Genomic DNA, 18,637 nt, shown 5'->3' with positions numbered 1-18,637 from the left:
ACGACTTTGTGATCTCCTCCTCTAAACATTCAAAATGATCAAACCATTATTATTGAATGCATGACTGACAGTGATGACACTGTAATATCTGTAATATCAAAGAGAGAAGACAGGGTGTTATCGGAGGAAGCTTTTAACATTTAATGAATTCAAAGATAGATATTTAGTCTGTGGTAAATGAAAATGGGTTAAAAGTGAGCAAGAGTCCTGTCTCACTGCCCTTTTGTCTCCTACAGACTGAATTTTTTGTTTGGGTAATGAGAACGGTTTACCATATTCAAATGGAGATTTTGGGGTAAATTAATTCAAAAGTGAATGTGTATTTGTCCTGGTGATTAAGCGCTATCCTTGCTGAACTTAAATATTAAAAACAGGCAAAGTTAGCTGACATATTTATTTACATCAATATATATATACATTTATATACAAGTGTAATTATACCTTTTTTGGGAGGGAAATGTAAAGTAGTGTTATTAATGTGTGATGTTATGCCCCTTGGTTCACTTAGAAGTGCTCTTAAGCAGAGCACATGTCAATAAGAAAAATCTGATGTCAGTATTTTTTGTATTCCGAGGTCACAGTGCAGTGCTCATCTGAAGGTTCGATGGCATTTCGAAATGAGAACGATGTCCTGAGCGCTGCCTCCTGCGGATGAGCGCTGCCTCCTGTGGCGCGGTTGAAAGACAAAAGTAGAGCACACTGAATACTTGCCAGAGTTTTCTGGAAGTTCTGAAATTCAAAGGCCTCCCTTTATTTTCTCTTTCATTCAAATAAAAAGGAGAGACAGAGAACTTGAGTCTCGTACTTTTAATCGGAATTTAGAGATTGATAGGCTCAGGCTGTCAGTAAATCACGTGCATGCTGACAGTAGCCTTCTTTTATGATAATCTGGGCGTCAGATGCGAGTGGGATGGGTGGAAGGGGGAAGGTACCACCTTCCAATCGAGTGCTGGCAGTGGAGCTGTGGAGCCCTGTTCAGAGGATGTGTCGAAAAGGTGTTTAGTGTTTCCTCTCATTCTACTGCAGAATGAGTCGGCAAAAGTACCTGTAAGGGAAATGAGTTATGCTGATGATAGTTTATAATATTCTGGGTTGGGAAAGTAGATTACTTTATCAATAACTACAATCAAAAGGGAAGGTGAACCACCAATAACTGATGCCTTGCCAGCAACCCACCTTGTTGAGTATTAGACATTTTATGTTGCAGTATCTTTGATTCAATAAGGAGCACATTGAAGGCTCCGGTATGTCTTACTATTCGAAAGCAATGTATTGCATACTATGTCTCCACTGAATAGATACAATCAATCGTTTTTTCCTTTTTACACATTGTACAGTACCAGTCAAAAGTTTGGACACACCTACTCATTCAAGTTTTTTTTCTTCTTTTTATTAGGTTGTACATTGTAGAGTAATAGGAAAGATATCAAAGCTATGAAATAACACATATGGAATCATGTAATAACCAAAAAAGTGTTAAACAAATCAAAATATATTTTATATTTGATATTCTTCAAAGTAGCCACCCTTTGCCTTGATGACAGCTTTGCACACTCTTGGCATTCTCTCAACCAGCTTCACCTGGAAGGCTGGGACTGCATATCTATTAATAGATTCATAAAAATGTATGATGGATTTGTGAGTCAGAGCTTTCCATGTAAGCCACTCGCAAACTCCTAATAAATTCTCCATACAAACTGCCGCTCACACACGTCTTACTGTTGCAACCATCTGACAAAGACACACAAATATTCACATAACAGTATCTGGAACCCAAACTCTCACGCAGACACGTACACATACACACATACAGTTGAAGTTGGAAGTTTTATACACTTACAGTTGAAGTCGGAAGTTTACATACACTTAGGTTGCAGTCAGTAAACTCGTTTTTTCAACCACTCCACAAATTCATTGTTAACAAGGTATAGTTTTGGCAAGACGGTTAGGACATCTACTTTGTGCGTGACACAAGTCATTTTTCCAACAATTGTTGACAGAAAGATTATTTTACTAATAATTCACTGTATCACAATTCCAGTGGGTCAGAAGTTTACATACACTAAGTTGACTGTGCCTTTAAACAGCTTGGAAAATTCCAGAAAATGATGTCATGGCTTTAGAAGCTTCTGATAGGCTAACTTATTATGGCTGCAGAGGGCGTATTGAAAAACTGGAAAATATGTGCACATTTTCAAACGGCCTCTTAATCAATTTTTGCTCTTACAATATGCATATTATTACTACTATTGGATAGAAAACAGTCTCTAGTTTCTAAAAACGTTTGAATTATTTCTCTAAGTGGAACAGAACTATTTTTACAGCCCATTTCCTATCCGGAAGTGAGTTTTCCAAAATCGATGTCTCTCTTCAAGACCTTGTCTATAAAAGGGCATGTCACTTAGGACTGTAGAAACACGTCATACGCCTTCCACTGGGTGTCATGCGGAAGTGAGAGCAGAAAGGACTTGAATATCTCGTCCAGGGACTGAACACAACCTCTTGGAGTGAGACTTGCGCACTTTATTTATTTTTCTGGGCGAGAAGTAGAACCTGGACTCGGCTCCTGGAAAACGCTCGTTAAAGGTGAATATGATCTCTGGCTTCGATATTATTTGATACATGTCACAATATCATAATAAAGTATGTTTTTTCAATATTGTTTAATTATATTATTGAAATTTATTCGGGACTTTAGACGTGATGCTTTGGAAGAATTGTTTGAAGAAGGAGAGGTTAGCGCCGCACGGCCAGTGTGCTTGCTAATTCAAGAGGGAAATAGTTCGTACTGGATCCCAAACAAAGACTGTACTGGACAATGGACCCCTTTACAACATTCTGATGGAAGATCAACAAAGATAAGGACCCAATTTGGGATGCTTTTTCATATATCTGTCAAACTGTGCTATGCTACCGTTTGACTAGAATCAATGCTGCCGTGTGCTAGCTAATGTAGTAAGCTAATATAACGATATATTGTGTTTTCGCTGTAAAACACTTCAAAAATCGGAAATATTGGCTCTATTCACACGATCTTTGTCTTTCATTAGCTATCCACCATATATTTTTCTGAAATGTTTTATGATGTGTAATTAGTAGTTGACGTTGGTGTCTGTATTTTCTCTGGCTACTCCCGTGCGATTTCAGACTGTAGCTATGATGGGAGCAGTAATGTAAAACTGATTTATAGCTAAAATATGCAAATTTTTTGAACAAAACATAGATTTATTGTGTAACATGTTATAGGACTGTCATCTGAGGTAGTTTTTTCTAGGTTATTTAGGTTGGTTCTAGGTTAGTTAGGTTGGCTTGTGCATGCTACTTGCATCCTACTTGTGCTGTGAAAAATGTCTGTCCTCTTTTTTATTTGGTGGTGAGCTAACATAAATATATGTGGTGTTTTCTCTGTAAAACATTTAAAAAATCGGACATGTTGACTGGATTGACAAGATGTTTATCTTTCAAATGCTGTATTGGACTTGTTAATGTGTGAAAGTTAAATATTTAAAAAAAATTGATTTTGAATTTCGCGCCCTGCACCTGAGCTGGATGTTGTCATAAGTGTACCGGCGTCGGGCTGCAGCCATAACAGGCTAATTGACATAATTTGAGTCAATTGGAGGTGTAACTGTGGATGTATTTCATGGCCTACCTTCAAACTCAGTGCCTCTTCGCTTGACATCATGGGAAAATCAAAAGAAATCAGCAAATACCTCATAATTTATTTTTGTAAACCTCCAAAAGTCTGGTTCATCCTTGGGAACAATTTCCAAATGCCTGAAGGTACCACATTCATCTGTACAAACAATAGTACACAAGTATAAACACCATGGGACCACGCAGCCTTCATACCGCTCAGGAAGGAGACGCGTTCTGTCTCCTAGAGATGAACATACTTTAGTGTGAAAAGTGCAAATCAATCCCAAAACAACCGCAAAGGACCTTGTGAAGATGCTGGAGGAAACAGGTACAAAATTATCTATATCCACAGTAAAACGAGTCCTATATCGATATAACCTGAAAGGCCGCTCAGCAAGGAAGAAGCCACTGCTCCAAAACCGCCATAAAAAAGCCAGACTACGGTTTGCAACTGCACATGGGGACAGAGATCGTACTTTTTGGAGAAATGTCCTCTGGTCTGATGAAACAAAAATAGAACTGTTTGGCCATAATGACCATCGTTATGTTTGGAGGAAAAAGGGGGGGCTTGCAAGCCGAAGAACTCCATCCCAACCGTGAAGCACGGGGGTGGCAGCATCATGTTGTGGGGGTGCTTTGCTGCAGGAGGGACTGGTGCACTTCACAAAATAGATGGCATCATGAGTCTGGAAAAGGATTTGGATATATTGAAGCAACATCTCAAGACATCAGTCAGGATGTTAAAGCTTGGTTGCAAATGGGTCTTCCAAATGGACAATGACCCCAAGCATACTTCCAAATTTGTGGCAAAATTGCTTAAGTATAACATAGTCAAGGTATTGGAGTGGCCATCCCAAAGCCCTGATACTAATTGAGTGTATGTAAACTTCTGACCCACTGGGAATGTGATGAAAGAAATAAAAGCTGAAATAAATCATTCTCTCTACTATTATTCTGACATTTCACATTCTTAAAATAAAGTGCTGATCCTAACTGACCTAGGACAGGGAATTTTTACTGGGATTACTGTAAATGTCAGGAATTGTGAAAAACGAAGTTTCAATGTATTTGGCTAAGGTGTATGTAAACTTCCGACTTCAACTGTGTATGTTGGACACATATTCTGCATGCACACAGATACGCAAACACGCTGACGTGTCTATGAACGCACGCGCACACACGCACACACAAACACACAGACACAGACGCACGGACGCACACACACAAACACACACGGAGACACACACACACACACGCACACACACAGACAGACAGACAGACACACGCGCGCACACACGCACACACAAACACACACACGCACACACAAACACACGCACACACAAACACACACACACACACACACACGCACGCACGCACGCACGCACGCACGCACGCACGCACGCACGCACGCACGCACGCACGCACGCACACACACACACACACACACACACACACACACACACACACACACACACACACACACACACACACACACACACACACACACACAGCTGAGAGTAGTCTTGCGGGTGAGATTGGCCATGAGATAACTCAGCAGTAGTGAAGACTCTCTTGTTCCCCCGAGTGTTCTCCATTTATTTTCCTTTATATATTATTCAAGTTAAAATAATTAATTCAGGATATTAAATCAAGATGTTGGAAATCAATCCAAAACCTCTTTCAATCTGGCTTTCATTACAGCAGTATGACTGGGGCTGGTTAAGCTCTCCTGTATTTCCCATACTCATACTGAAGCACTTACGTGGCATCCAGTTGGCTGCTGAGGCAACTCTTTAGTTCTTATAGGCATGTTGAAGCACTTACTCTGCATCTGATTGGGCGGTTACATTTTTTGGTTTAACACTGAGAATCACATGGCCAAAATCTGATTGGATGGTTTAAACAATTCCTCTGTTCATTTCTGGTTATTGTTGGGCGAGCTGAGCTGTATTGACCCCTTCGCCTCATTGGTCCTAAAGGTCTCACTAGTAGTTAAACGTTTTCGCCCTGTAGACAGCTGAACGAGGTAGTTTTCCTTAGTTTAAAAAACAGTTAGAGTGACATGAAGGTGACTAGTCTAAAAAGTTGTTGATTAAAGTAGTGTCGCGGAGAGGTGGAGTTGACGTTCTTTACTGTTCCAACAGGATTCCAACAGACATAGGCTGATTTACTTCAGTTTCTCCAGCGCAGGATGAAAACAGGACATCTCATGCTGGTCTGTCTAGTGTCTGTCTTCGTCGTGATCTTTTCACGCAATGGTGTAACATGATCCTTCAGCGACAATTGTACATTTAGAACAACACACAAACGTTGCTGCTTGGTGCACAAATAGTGCTGTGAAATGTACTGTATATAATGGAATTCTAACAACGGAAATGAAGGACATTTTCCATGACAAACCTCAGCCTTTCTCCAAGTAAAGAGAAGACCTGGTTTAGCAAAGGTTAAATGCGAACAGACAATGTTAGGGGAACGATGCTCTCCAGGCCTGTATATCACTGCATCCTTCATGTGCTTTACTGTCTGCAGAAGACACACTGGCTACTGCTTTTATGGGAAATCCGCTCCAAATCCTGTATGTCTGCAATAATCAATATTCCTGTGAAATGACACCATGTTGAACTTATCCTATTTTATTTTGATGGTTAGCTATTTTTGGAGCAAGACAACCCCTCTCACAGACAGACATGTTATGATTTTGTGGTAAAAATGTCAATCAAGGCAAGGGGGGGTTACTTGACTTAGAAGAAACTAGGCGGAGAGGGAAATTTATTGACGGAAAATGTATCTATATTCTCTTAGAGACACTTTTAACCTGAAATCTCCATTGTGGTGATAATTCCAGGTTGTTAAAGTGACATGGAGCCGGGGCGTTCGCCTGGGTAAAGAATGTAGGGGCCAGACCAGACAATTACAGAGCTGTATTTCACGCTACTTTCATAGGGGGATGAGCAGAGACGAGGATAGTTCAGGACACGCACACAAATACATACACGCGTACACGGACATAACGTACACACACACATACACGTACACACACAACATAAACACAGAGAGGACGAGAGGTCAGGACATACATGCAGGGCAAATACATACGTGTACACAGCTGCCTAGCAACACAAGCAGTTGGCCTCTTACATTCTGCAACATATCTTTACAAAGCATAGGGTCATTTTCTTATTTTCATACTTTCAATAGCCATTTTAATGCAATCTATCCAACACTTGTTCCTGGTTGAATACAGAAGTAGACCCACATACTGTATGTTCCATATTGTTTTCTATCGAACTCCCTAATGCTCTTGCCTCATAGTAATGTGAAGTAATTGGACAACTGACAAAAAATCTTCACATTTCATATCACATTTGAAGAAATCTATGACTATACCCAATGCTCTGTTAAAATGGTGGCTCACTTTAAACAATTCTGTTATTTTGCTGTCAAGTCTTCCGGGCGGCTTAGGTTGGGCGCATTAAAAAACAACAGTCAATATGTGTCAGAGAAATGAAAGTGAATAATTGCTGTAATTAATGACCTGTGGGTATTTAACATTGACGTTGTACTCCTGAGTCTAATACTGAGCATGTCTATCGAGTATTGGAGTGTGTTTCCTATTCTTAAAAATGACGGGGGAATAGATTGCACTGCTTGGCTATGCTTACAGGATGTTGTCAGGGATATTTGAAGAGTACAGTACATGAAATGAAAAGCCTGTCCAGTTCTGTGCTGCACTTCTCTCCACAAATGCACATCAACGCAGAGCACCTCACCTCACCTTGCTTTCCAGTCACGTCAGGGCCGGGCAGCAGCGAAAGGCTGCTCTGTGACATTGAGAGACCTGTCGAAAGTGTCTGGACTTATTTCATGTAAGATAGCCTGGCCATTAGCACACTGTGACCTTTAGTACAATTTCTCTCCGTCGGATTCACACGCTCCCTGGTGTGTGTCTTTTTGTCTGAGGATGTGTGTGTGCGCGTGCGTGTGCGTGTTTCGGGTGTGGACTTTGAAGATGAACATTTCTCCCCCAGTCCTTTGCTAGAAGGACTGCGAGAAGAAGAATGGTGGAAGGGAAAGTATGAACATCACCACATCACATTGTTGTACACACGCTTATACACACTCGTACGTACAGCTGGAGCCAGACATTAGTGGGGGGTTTTTTAAAACATTTTTTATTTGCAGTAATTGAAAATTAATTCACCAGACGTCAGAAGGAATCGATAAAGAATTAATGAAAGGAAAGAGGGAGTCATTAAAAGCAATAAGGTTAGGATGAAGATGGCCTCACTGGGCAGACAGACACTGGAGACACTGCCAGTCACAGAGGATGGTGTCACTCCAAATGGGCCATAACGGTACAAATTACTGCAGCATAACGGTATCAAATACAAACTCCTTAGAGACACAGACTGATAGAGAAATATATGTGTCTTGATGATCATAAGAAACCAAAGAACATAATTGAGTTTTCAGTTTTAACAAATGATTTAAGGTGTTATTTTTCAAATATCCACTATTTGTGTAATGTGATGGTATTTCATTAAACCCACATTTACTGTTTGATGGAGCTAAAACTGTAGGCCATTTAGAAATTGCTTAATTGTTATTCTATACCATTCCGATCTCATTGTTTCAAACACTCAGTATTTCAAAAAATGTATTATCTTCTATGTTCAGACTACGTACGAGTGTCTTAATAGGTTGAGAGCAGTTGAGAGCACACCTTAAACTGCCTCTCAGACATACCAGCCATCCCCCTGCCATAAAGCTGCCTTAGGAAACAATACAGCCTCTGTCATCCTGCCTGGGTTAATGGAAAATGGGATATAGTGTCCATAATATTGTGGGATTAAATGATTATTGATTAGATAAAGGTTGAGATAATCATTAGCTTTCATCCATTTTACTGACTCCCTGTGACCTTTCTGCCTCCTGCTTAGATCACATTGGATTTTTCCATATGATGATTTCATCATCTCTCACACGAGTGCAGAGAGGGAGTGAGTGCAGAGAGGGAGTGAGTGCAGAGAGGCAGTGAGTGCAGAGAGGGAGTGAGTGCAGAGAGGGAGTGAGTGCAGAGAGGGAGTGAGTGCAGAGAGGGAGTGAGTGCAGAGAGGCAGTGAGTGCAGAGGCAGTGAGTGCAGAGAGGGAGTGAGTGCAGAGAGGGAGTGAGTGCAGAGAGGGAGTGAGTGCAGAGAGGGAGTGAGTGCAGAGAGGGAGTGAGTGCAGGGAGGGAGTGAGTGCAGAGAGGGAGTGAGTGCAGGGAGGGAGTGAGTGCAGAGAGGGAGTGAGTGCAGAGAGGGAGTGAGTGTAGAGGGAGTGAGTGCAGAGAGGGAGTGAGTGCAGAGAGGGAGTGAGTGCAGAGAGGGAGTGAGTGCAGAGAGGCAGTGAGTGCAGAGAGGGAGTGAGTGCAGAGAGGGAGTGAGTGCAGGGAGGGAGTGAGTGCAGAGAGGGAGTGAGTGTGAGGGAGTGAGTGCAGAGAGGGAGTGAGTGCAGGGAGGGAGTGAGTGCAGGGAGGGAGTGAGTGCAGAGAGGGAGTGAGTGCAGAGAGGGAGTGAGTGCAGAGAGGGAGTGAGTGCAGAGAGGGAGTGAGTGCAGAGAGGGAGTGAGTGTAGAGGGAGTGAGTTCAGAGAGGGAGTGAGTGCAGAGAGGGAGTGAGTGCAGAGAGGGAGTGAGTGCAGGGAGGGAGTGAGTGCAGAGAGGGAGTGAGTGTAGAGGGAGTGAGTGTAGAGGGAGGGAGTGTAGAGGGAGTGAGAGTAGAGGGAGTGAGTGTAGAGGGAGTGAGTGTAGAGGGAGTGAGTGTAGAGGGAGTGAGTGCAGAGAGGGAGTGAGTGCAGAGAGGGAGTGAGTGTAGAGGGAGTGAGTGCAGAGAGGGAGTGAGTGCAGGGAGGGAGTGAGTGCAGAGAGGGAGTGAGTGTAGAGGGAGTGAGTGCAGAGAGGGAGTGAGTGTAGAGGGAGTGAGTGTAGAGGGAGTGAGTGCAGAGAGGGAGTGAGTGCAGAGGGGGAGTGAGTGCAGAGGGGGAGTGAGTGCAGAGGGGGAGTGAGTGCAGAGAGGGAGTGAGTGCAGAGAGGGAGTGAGTGTAGAGGGAGTGAGTGTAGAGGGAGTGAGTGTAGAGGGAGTGAGTGTAGAGGGAGTGAGTGTAGAGGGAGTGAGTGTAGAGGGAGTGAGTGTAGAGGGAGTGAGTGTAGAGGGAGTGAGTGCAGAGAGGGAGTGAGTGTAGAGGGAGTGAGTGCAGAGAGGGAGTGAGTGCAGAGGGGGAGTGAGTGTAGAGGGAGTGAGTGCAGAGAGGGAGTGAGTGCAGAGAGGGAGTGAGTGCAGAGGGGGAGTGAGTGCAGAGAGGGAGTGAGTGTAGAGGGAGTGAGTGCAGAGAGGGAGGGAGTGTAGAGGGAGTGAGTGAAGAGAGGGAGTGAGTGTAGAGGGAGTGAGTGCAGAGAGGGAGGGAGTGTAGAGGGAGTGAGTGAAGAGATGGAGGGAGTGTAGAGGGAGTGAGTGAAGAGAGGGAGGGAGTGTAGAGGGAGTGAGTGAAGAGAGGGAGGGAGTGTAGAGGGAGTGAGTGAAGAGAGGGAGTGAGTGTAGAGGGAGTGAGTGCAGAGAGGGAGGGAGTGTAGAGGGAGTGAGTGAAGAGAGGGAGGGAGTGTAGAGGGAGTGAGTGAAGAGAGGGAGGGAGTGTAGAGGGAGTGAGTGCAGAGAGGGAGGGAGTGTAGAGGGAGTGAGTGCAGAGAGGGAGTGAGTGCAGAGAGGGAGTGAGTGTAGAGGGAGTGAGTGCAGAGAGGGAGTGAGTGCAGAGGGGGAGTGAGTGTAGAGGGAGTGAGTGCAGAGAGGGAGGGAGTGCAGAGGGGGAGTGAGTGCAGAGGGGGAGTGAGTGCAGAGAGGGAGTGAGTGAAGAGAGGGAGGGAGTGTAGAGGGAGTGAGTGTAGAGAGGGAGGGAGTGTAGAGGGAGTGAGTGCAGAGAGGGAGGGAGTGTAGAGGGAGTGAGTGCAGAGAGGGAGGGAGTGTAGAGGGAGTGAGTGCAGAGAGGGAGGGAGTGTAGAGGGAGTGAGTGCAGAGAGGGAGGGAGTGTAGAGGGAGTGAGTGCAGAGAGGGAGGGAGTGTAGAGGGAGTGAGTGAAGAGAGGGAGGGAGTGTAGAGGGAGTGAGTGTAGAGAGGGAGGGAGTGTAGAGGGAGTGAGTGCAGAGAGGGAGGGAGTGTAGAGGGAGTGAGTGTAGAGAGGGAGGGAGTGTAGAGGGAGTGAGTGCAGAGAGGGAGGGAGTGTAGAGGGAGTGAGTGCAGAGAGGGAGGGAGTGTAGAGGGAGTGAGTGTAGAGAGGGAGGGAGTGTAGAGGGAGTGAGTGCAGAGAGGGAGGGAGTGTAGAGGGAGTGAGTGCAGAGAGGGAGTGAGTGTAGAGGGAGTGAGTGCAGAGAGGGAATGAGTGCAGAGATGATAGCCGAGGGTGTTTTCTACCCATCTCCAGCCGCTGTAAATGATCACAATCACACACACAGCAACACAACATGTGAACGTGATTGTAATTGTAGCAAAATAGTCAAAAGAGAAGAAGCACATTGTTAGAATAAATCTTTTTTTCAAAGATAGTCCATGAATTTCGATGGTATTGTTTCAATAGTATTGTATTCATGTAGCAGGTGACAGTGTCTATACACTAGGTAGATCAGATCAACAGCAGTGTAATAGTTCCGCCTGGAAACAGTGACATGGAAATGCTCTCCTTCTAAAAGCTCGACTTATTGAATTGGGCTGAATATTCCTGGTAATCAAACTTTAACGAGCTCCAGATCCCACCACACATCTGGGCACAATCAAGACAGAAATCTACTGCTTTGCTTTTGTTCTATTCATTCACAAACCCGTGCTGGATTTGAAACGTTTATTTAAAGTAAAACTGTGCTAACTACTGGGCGAAAAAATACATTACGGTTTTCATGAGTAAATTACACACCCAAACATGTCTGTGATGGTGCCAGAGACCATGAGGTGGACCAAGTCCCCCTCCCCCCATTTTAAGAATCAATTAAGCCGAGGAAACACTCGGAGCACAATGTGAACGTTTTTGGTGAGACGTGTCAAAGTGCCATTGAACATGCTGTAGGTGAGATGTTGTTGTGCCTTGATCTCTAATGTCACTGGCCTGATTTCCTGTTCTCTGACTGATTTAGTCTGTCATTCTCACTCCAGGGGAGTTCCTACCCATGGTTCCTTCTGCCTAAACATTATCACTCACTATCACTGCCTGCACATGCTGGGAGGAAAGAAAACAACATCAAGCCTGTACTAGGTCTCTACTGATGTCATCTGTGTGGTGTGCGTGTGTGTGCGTGCATGCGCGTGGGTGCGTGCGCGTGTGCGTGCGTGCGTGTATGTGTGTGTGCGTGTGTGTGTGGGTGTGTGTGCGCGCGTGTCTGTTGCGGAACTGATGGCTATCTCTGTGTGGTCGGATGGGCGTGGAAGACAATGAAAGCTTTATTGTATGTCATAGATTCATATAAATGTGTTCGGCACCCTTGTTTATTGCCTTTTATTGTAGATACCTCATGATGAGAGAATGAACCAAGGCAAGCTAGAACACATATGGTTGACTGTAGAAAAGCACTGTATACTATAACCCACAATCCTTCAGGAACTGCGATGACAACATTAGACAGGATATGTCAAATGCTCATTTATTGTCAATTTTAGATTCAACATGAAAAAATGCATTACAGTTATACTCTACTTCACATTTCAATTGCATGTTTAATATTCATAATGTAACACTTTTGAGTATAAACCTCTGGAAGGCTATTCAAACCCTGGCTTGACAGACAAGTCTCTGCTCCTGCCTAGTAAAAACATAACCGCCTCAAACATTTCTTTATGATGATGAAAACCATATGGACGTCAGTTACACAGCTTAAATAAGCATTTGCACAACTAGCAGGCAGGTTCTGCACACACGGCTGACTAGAAAAATAATTAGTGTGGTCACTGAGGCTCGGAATCATGGCAAAGCTTGCAGACAACCCCCCCCCCCCCCCCCCCACTGCTCCTGTTTTAGCCCCCTTCAACCCCTTACATGTACAGCTACACTGGAGGGACACACAGCACATCAGATGGGTAAATTAGTCCATTTAAAAATCAATAACAAAAATTACATTTTGGAAAATATTTGTTTATTGTTCGCTCTAAAATCACTGATGTCCTGCAAATTAGAATCCATTGTCCTTTTTTTGACGAGCTGAATGTGATGATTATTCTACTTGATCATAGACAACCTACTCTTACAAGATTGTGAGCATGTTTTCTGTGAAAGACTAATTCCTGTGAACCGTATTAAACTCCTCCTTCTCTTGCCAAAAAATCCCCTTTGACCTGCCACAGGAACAATGACCTTTTTTCTGCTTTTTCCTGTCCTCTTTTTTATATATATTTTTTGCTGGCTTTTATTTAAATATTTAATTCAGTTGTCTTCATGCATGTGTAGTGCGAAGTGTCATTTAGATCTGAGGCCTGGTTTAAAGTGGCGCACGGGAGACTTTTAAGAGAGAAAAAGAGAGGGGCTGCTTCTAGAGCAGTTTAATACTGATGGGATCTGAAAAGGTGGAGACGACAGAGACTGATAACTAATGTACTTCCTGTGTACTTCCTCCCTCACTGTCAGCCCCCCTCCCTCTGCCCCCCACCCAAAATAACTAACTGATGTGTGATGTGTGAGTTGCGGAGGGAAGGATGACATCGTTAGAGGATGAGAGGTGAGTGAGACTTCCACTTAGCACAGAGTGATGCGTTCACTCAGTTAGAGGGAGACAGAGAGCTGAGGAGACGTAGAATGGGCTGGATGTGTGTGTGTGCATGTGTGTGTGTGTGTGTGCGTGCATCTGCATTCGTGCGTGTGCCTGAATGTGTGTGTGTGTGTATGTGTGGGGACATACCCTGGCTCTTTGATGCTGTGCCCGGTCGTTAACCGTCTGTGTCTGCTACCGGCACACAGCGAGAGGCAGTGACCTGCCGTGACCCTCGGCCCTGCAGAAAGGGAGAGAGAAAAGAGAGAAAGAAATCTGAGCATTGTGATGATGCTTGAGCTAATTCCCTGAGTGGACCAGGCACCGTCGTCCTCGGTCCTCCATCTGGGCCTTGTGTTAGCTTCCATCAGAGCTGTGAATACATCCACAGAAACACGGTTTAACTCCTTTTTTTGACAGTTGTCAAATATAACAAAAGAAACGGCAACATATTCTACAATGATATACATTGTGGAATAATGCCATGAAATGTTAGCTCGACAATTTTTTTGTTGTTCAAACAGACAGGAAAGTTTTCCAATAAAAAATGGAGAGAAATGTTTTTGGGCCTGAGCAGAGCATTTTCACCAGCATATGATCACGGCTGTTTGGATCTCATCTACTTTCAAATGGTGACAAAAAGGTCATAATGGTGAGATAATGATATGATTATAGCGTCCACTTAATGTTGGTAACCATGGTACCAGCTAAGAGAGGTTTGTGATCCAATGGAGCGGGAGCTAAGATTGGCACCATGAAAGCAGTTCAGTGTTTTTACACACCGCCAGAACGCCCTCAACTCAACTCAGCATAGTAATTACACATTAGGCTACTAGAACCCATCCAGAGGGTGGTTAAAAGTGTACTGTTTAATGGATATAGAATATGGATGAGGGAGATCATAGTTTCAGATGAGACGGAGACACTGAGCTCTATGTAATGAGAACTGAACATTGGAGGGGTATTATGGGCCATCATATGGATGCGACAGACTATCACGCTGATAGACAAAACACGTCACATCCTAAATAAGAAGAAAAACTCTTGATAAAAAAACACTGTAGGAGTGGGACACATTTTAAATGAAAATTAAAATCATGTTATATGGAGGGCAGAATAAGACACATTTGGAAAGTGGAAATTCAGAAATCATCTGATAAATCCGTCCCCACGAAGCTCTAAAATGACATCCCTTTTCCCCCTCCTTTCCTTCTGTTTGGTTCTGAGTAACGACTTCATCAGAATACAATACGCAAAGCAACTTCACTACTAAGTGCTTTTCTCTCCCCTGAAAACACTGGCCCGGACCCAAGCGGAGGCGAGCAGGTTTTATGTATCACATTCATTTGTATAGATCACACGGTTTCACTGACGTTTTACAAGACGCATGGTTGGAAAAGGCTCTCCAAAACAATAGGACACGGCTCTGCTGTGACACTTCAGACGGCCTGAGGTTCTGCTAGAAGTCAGGGGGCCCTCCCACTCCAATCAACACACTCTCTGACACACGCACACACTGCAGCAAACACAGCCACCTGAGGTTGAGTGTGTGTGTTGGATGCAGATGGGGTGGGCTGAGAAAGGTGAGCGGGAAGGTTGCACAGATTTCATACTACATAATACACAAGAGGTGTAGTACAGAAAAGGTCAGATGTTCACAGCACCTAGCTCTGCTGAGACGGTGAAGGGGAAGACAGGGTGAGAGAAAGGGAGGATGAGGGGAAGACAGGGTGAGAGAAAGGGAGGATGATGGGAAGAGAGGGTGAGAGAAAGGGAGGATGAGGGGAACAGAGGGTGAGCGAAAGGGAGGGTGAGGGAATGGAGGGTGATGGGAAGAGAGGGTGACAGAAGGGGAGGATGAGGGAAGAGAGGGTGACAGAAGGGGAGGATGAGGGAAGAGAGGGTGACAGAAGGGGAGGATGAGGGAAGAGAGGGTGACAGAAGGGGAGGATGAGGGAAGAGAGGGTGACAGAAGGGGAGGATGAGGGAAGAGAGGGTGACAGAAGGGGAGGATGAGGGAAGAGAGGGTGACAGAAGGGGAGGATGAGGGAAGAGAGGGTGACAGAAGGGGAGGATGAGGGAAGAGAGGGTGACAGAAGGGGAGGATGAGGGAAGAGAGGGTGAGAGAAAGGGAGGGTGAGGGAATGGAGGGTGATGGGAAGAGAGGGTGACAGAAGGGGAGGATGAGGGAAGAGAGGGTGACAGAAGGGGAGGATGAGGGAAGAGAGGGTGAGAGAAAGGGAGGATGAGGGAAGAGAGGGTGAGAGAAGGGAGGGCACCCCAGATTTATGTGGGGTGTAATGATGTGTATTTCTATCCACGCTCTCTTGAGCACCACCAGCATCCCCCACTCCCCCCCCATACTCTCTCTCTCTCACACACACACACTCGCTTGCACGCGCAGACACACGCACACACTCACAGACTCTCTTACATACACATACATACACACACACACACCCCTTCTCTGCGTGGGGTCTTTGTTCTGGACCCCAGCCTGCTCAGTAATCCCCGGCATGCACATTTGACCTATGACCCCTGTGCTTCCCCTTCGGAGATGGTGGTCATCAGAACTGCGCTCACATGCACCTGTCCACTGGCAGAATAATGATGATGATCCCACCATTGAAAGTGTGGATTTAGTCGCTGGCTTGGGTCAGAGCATCTGTGGTCATCCGTAGACAGCTAAAGGAATAGCACTTCCCAAATCCCATTTAGCCACAAAAGAGGAGTTGGAGTGAGTCAGCTCTGAGACTGAAGCTGAGCACTTGATCCTCTCACTGGGAGATGGTATTTTAACAGGAAACCCTTCCGAAAACAGCTACACCTACAGATGCTGAACGTCTGAGCCTTTCTGTAGGACGTGTGAGATAAACATTGAGAAAAGAACAAAAACCAAACATATCCTGGGGCTAGGATGGGAATCATTTAAACATCTGACCTCCGCCATGATGTTTTCTTATGCTCTTACTGCTTTTGGTAAAATGGGCTAAAACAGATTCCTTTGGATGTGTAGGCCTGTGTGTAGCAACGGTAATTCAGACAGGCAGAAAGTATATAGAGCCCAGTACACAGTGTCAGCTTGGATAGTGTCCCTCCTGTGCCGAGGGGCGGCTAATCAGTAGCTTGTAAAGGAGACCGCGGAAGCCTAGGGGCACACGCTTACCCTCACACACACACAGCTGACAAACGCACAGCTGACACGCACATAAACACACACACACACACACACACACAACTGCGACAGTTTGTTTAAGTCTGCATGGGGTCACCATGATGCTATGTGATGGGAGGTTGATCCACAGGCAGATTCCTCTGCACAGCGTTAACATTGACGTGTCCTACACGGACCGAGTCTCCCTTCAGATGGGTCTGCCTCCAGTCTTCAGGGGTGAGGAAGGATAGGATAGGAGGGGCTGAGGTTTTCCTGCTCCCCTCCCTCCCTCCTCCCTCCACTCCCCACTGTGGCTAAATGGGGGTTGGATACAGGTATGAAATCAAATGGCCCCGGTCATATCGTTCCCCTCATAACGGTGGAGGATCTCGAGGATGTCACAGTGGGAGATGGGGTGTTCTCCCCTCCTCCTCTCGGCCATTAAGTTCATCTATCTCACTGTCTATTTAGCGAGAAAGATCCTACTCAGGAGTGGTGAGGGAATAAAGGCGCAGAGAATGTCAGCGCAAGATAAACACCGGTGCGGTGAAGTGGCTCTCGCACGGCTGACGTGACGGGAGCGAATCTCCTGATTTGTATCCGCAGCCTTAAGTCTGAGAAAGCGTCTCACAATTGGACTGGCTCATCCCACAGGCAGGCGGCTTGTTCTGAGGCCAACATGAAAGGGATGTGTGTTGCTGCTTCATGCTCTCTCTCTCTCGCTCTCTCAAACCACTCTTCTTTTTTTCTGCTCTCTTTTTCTCTTTATGGCCCTCCTTCCTTCTCTCACTTCTCCCTCATTCTTCCTCACCTGATTTCCCTTTAATGATGTGTCTTTCCCTACCTCAGGGCCAGTAATTTCCTAAATCTATGTTCTTTTATATCCCTCTCTCTCTCTCTCCGTTCTCTGTTCTCTCTCTCCCGCCCTCTCTATGTTCTCTGTTCTCTGTCTGTTCTCTCTCTGTTCTCTCTCTCCCTCCCTCTCTGTTCTCTCTCTCTCTGTTCTCTGTTCTCTCTCTCCCTCCCTCTGTTCTCTCTCTGTTCTCTGTCCTCTCTCTCTCTCTCTCTCTCTCTCTCTCTCTCTCTCTCCCTCTCTCTGTTCTCTGTTCTCTGTTCTCTGTCTGTTCTCTGTTCTCTCTCTGTTCTCTGTCCTCTCTCTCTCCCTCCCTCTCTCTGTTCTCTGTTCTCAGTGTAGTCTGAGGCGGGGTTAAGGTCTAGATGACTTGAGTTTGTGTGTGAAATGAGGAGGGCGGGGCGATTGAGGGAGGCTGTATCAGCGAGACATCAGTCGTAATTAATAAAGCTGGGCCGCACTAATTAAAAAGCATGATTAATGCAACAGGGAGGATATATAGCACGACATGGCACATCATCGTCTTCTGAGTCACAGTTCCACAGGCTCTGAGGGGGAAACACATGGAAGTGGATCTGAGATGGAGGGGAAAGTGACTGCTATGAATAAATCACAAATGAAACCCCCACACACACAAACACAAAAGCCTGATCTGATTAAGCTATCTTCACCATTTGAACAATGGCTAGCATAGAAATGTCGCTGCCTTGCTAGCACATAACGTTCTGAGAACCATATGTTCCTTAGAGATTTGTGAGAGCGTAGTTGTTCTGTGGTTATTTTGTATACAACCTTTGCACAACTTTCTGGGAATGGTTCAGGATATTTGCTTGGCTTTGGAACATTTAGGGAACTTGTTAAAAAACAACGTTATTTTCTTGGTATTTCATTACTTTAATGGAACGTTTCCTAAAAGTTAAAAAAATGGTTACATTTAATGTAAATGTTGTTAATGTTCTTGGAACGTTCTCCAACTTGTTTGACATTGGGAACGTTCTCAAATAGTTCAGAGAACATTAAGAAACCAAGTTTCAATACTTCAGCATAACGTTTCGTACCGGTTTCCTCAGAGCTTCATTTGTAAATCGGGAACAAAAAGTGAGCATGAGAGTTCTGAGGTACCGGAACGAATGAGAAAAAACATCACCTTCATAATAAAGCATTGCATGCAAATGATCACATTTGCGTAATGGCATCGAGCAGTAGATTAGAGGCACTTTTACATTTTAGTAGCC

General features: G+C 44.9%; 1 long non-coding RNA gene across 4 annotated transcripts in view; it reads right to left on the bottom strand.

Annotated features, from left to right (window-relative positions):
- The window catches only part of LOC129834347 (uncharacterized), a 66,001-nt gene that overhangs the window by 37,081 nt on the left and 10,283 nt on the right, over window positions 1-18,637 (bottom strand). For 3 of the 4 annotated variants that reach the window (XR_008756239.1, XR_008756240.1, XR_008756241.1), the window contains exon 2: window positions 13,546-13,636. This is a non-coding gene — a long non-coding RNA (uncharacterized LOC129834347). Of the gene's footprint in view, window positions 1-12,664; window positions 13,637-18,637 lie in introns of those variants that run through there. The other variant, XR_008756238.1, reaches the window with a different exon arrangement.

The sequence above is a fragment of the Salvelinus fontinalis genome, chromosome 35 (assembly GCF_029448725.1).
Source record: "Salvelinus fontinalis isolate EN_2023a chromosome 35, ASM2944872v1, whole genome shotgun sequence".
In the NCBI taxonomy this organism is placed as follows: domain Eukaryota; kingdom Metazoa; phylum Chordata; class Actinopteri; order Salmoniformes; family Salmonidae; genus Salvelinus; species Salvelinus fontinalis.
This window is presented reverse-complemented; position numbering and strand designations above follow the sequence as displayed.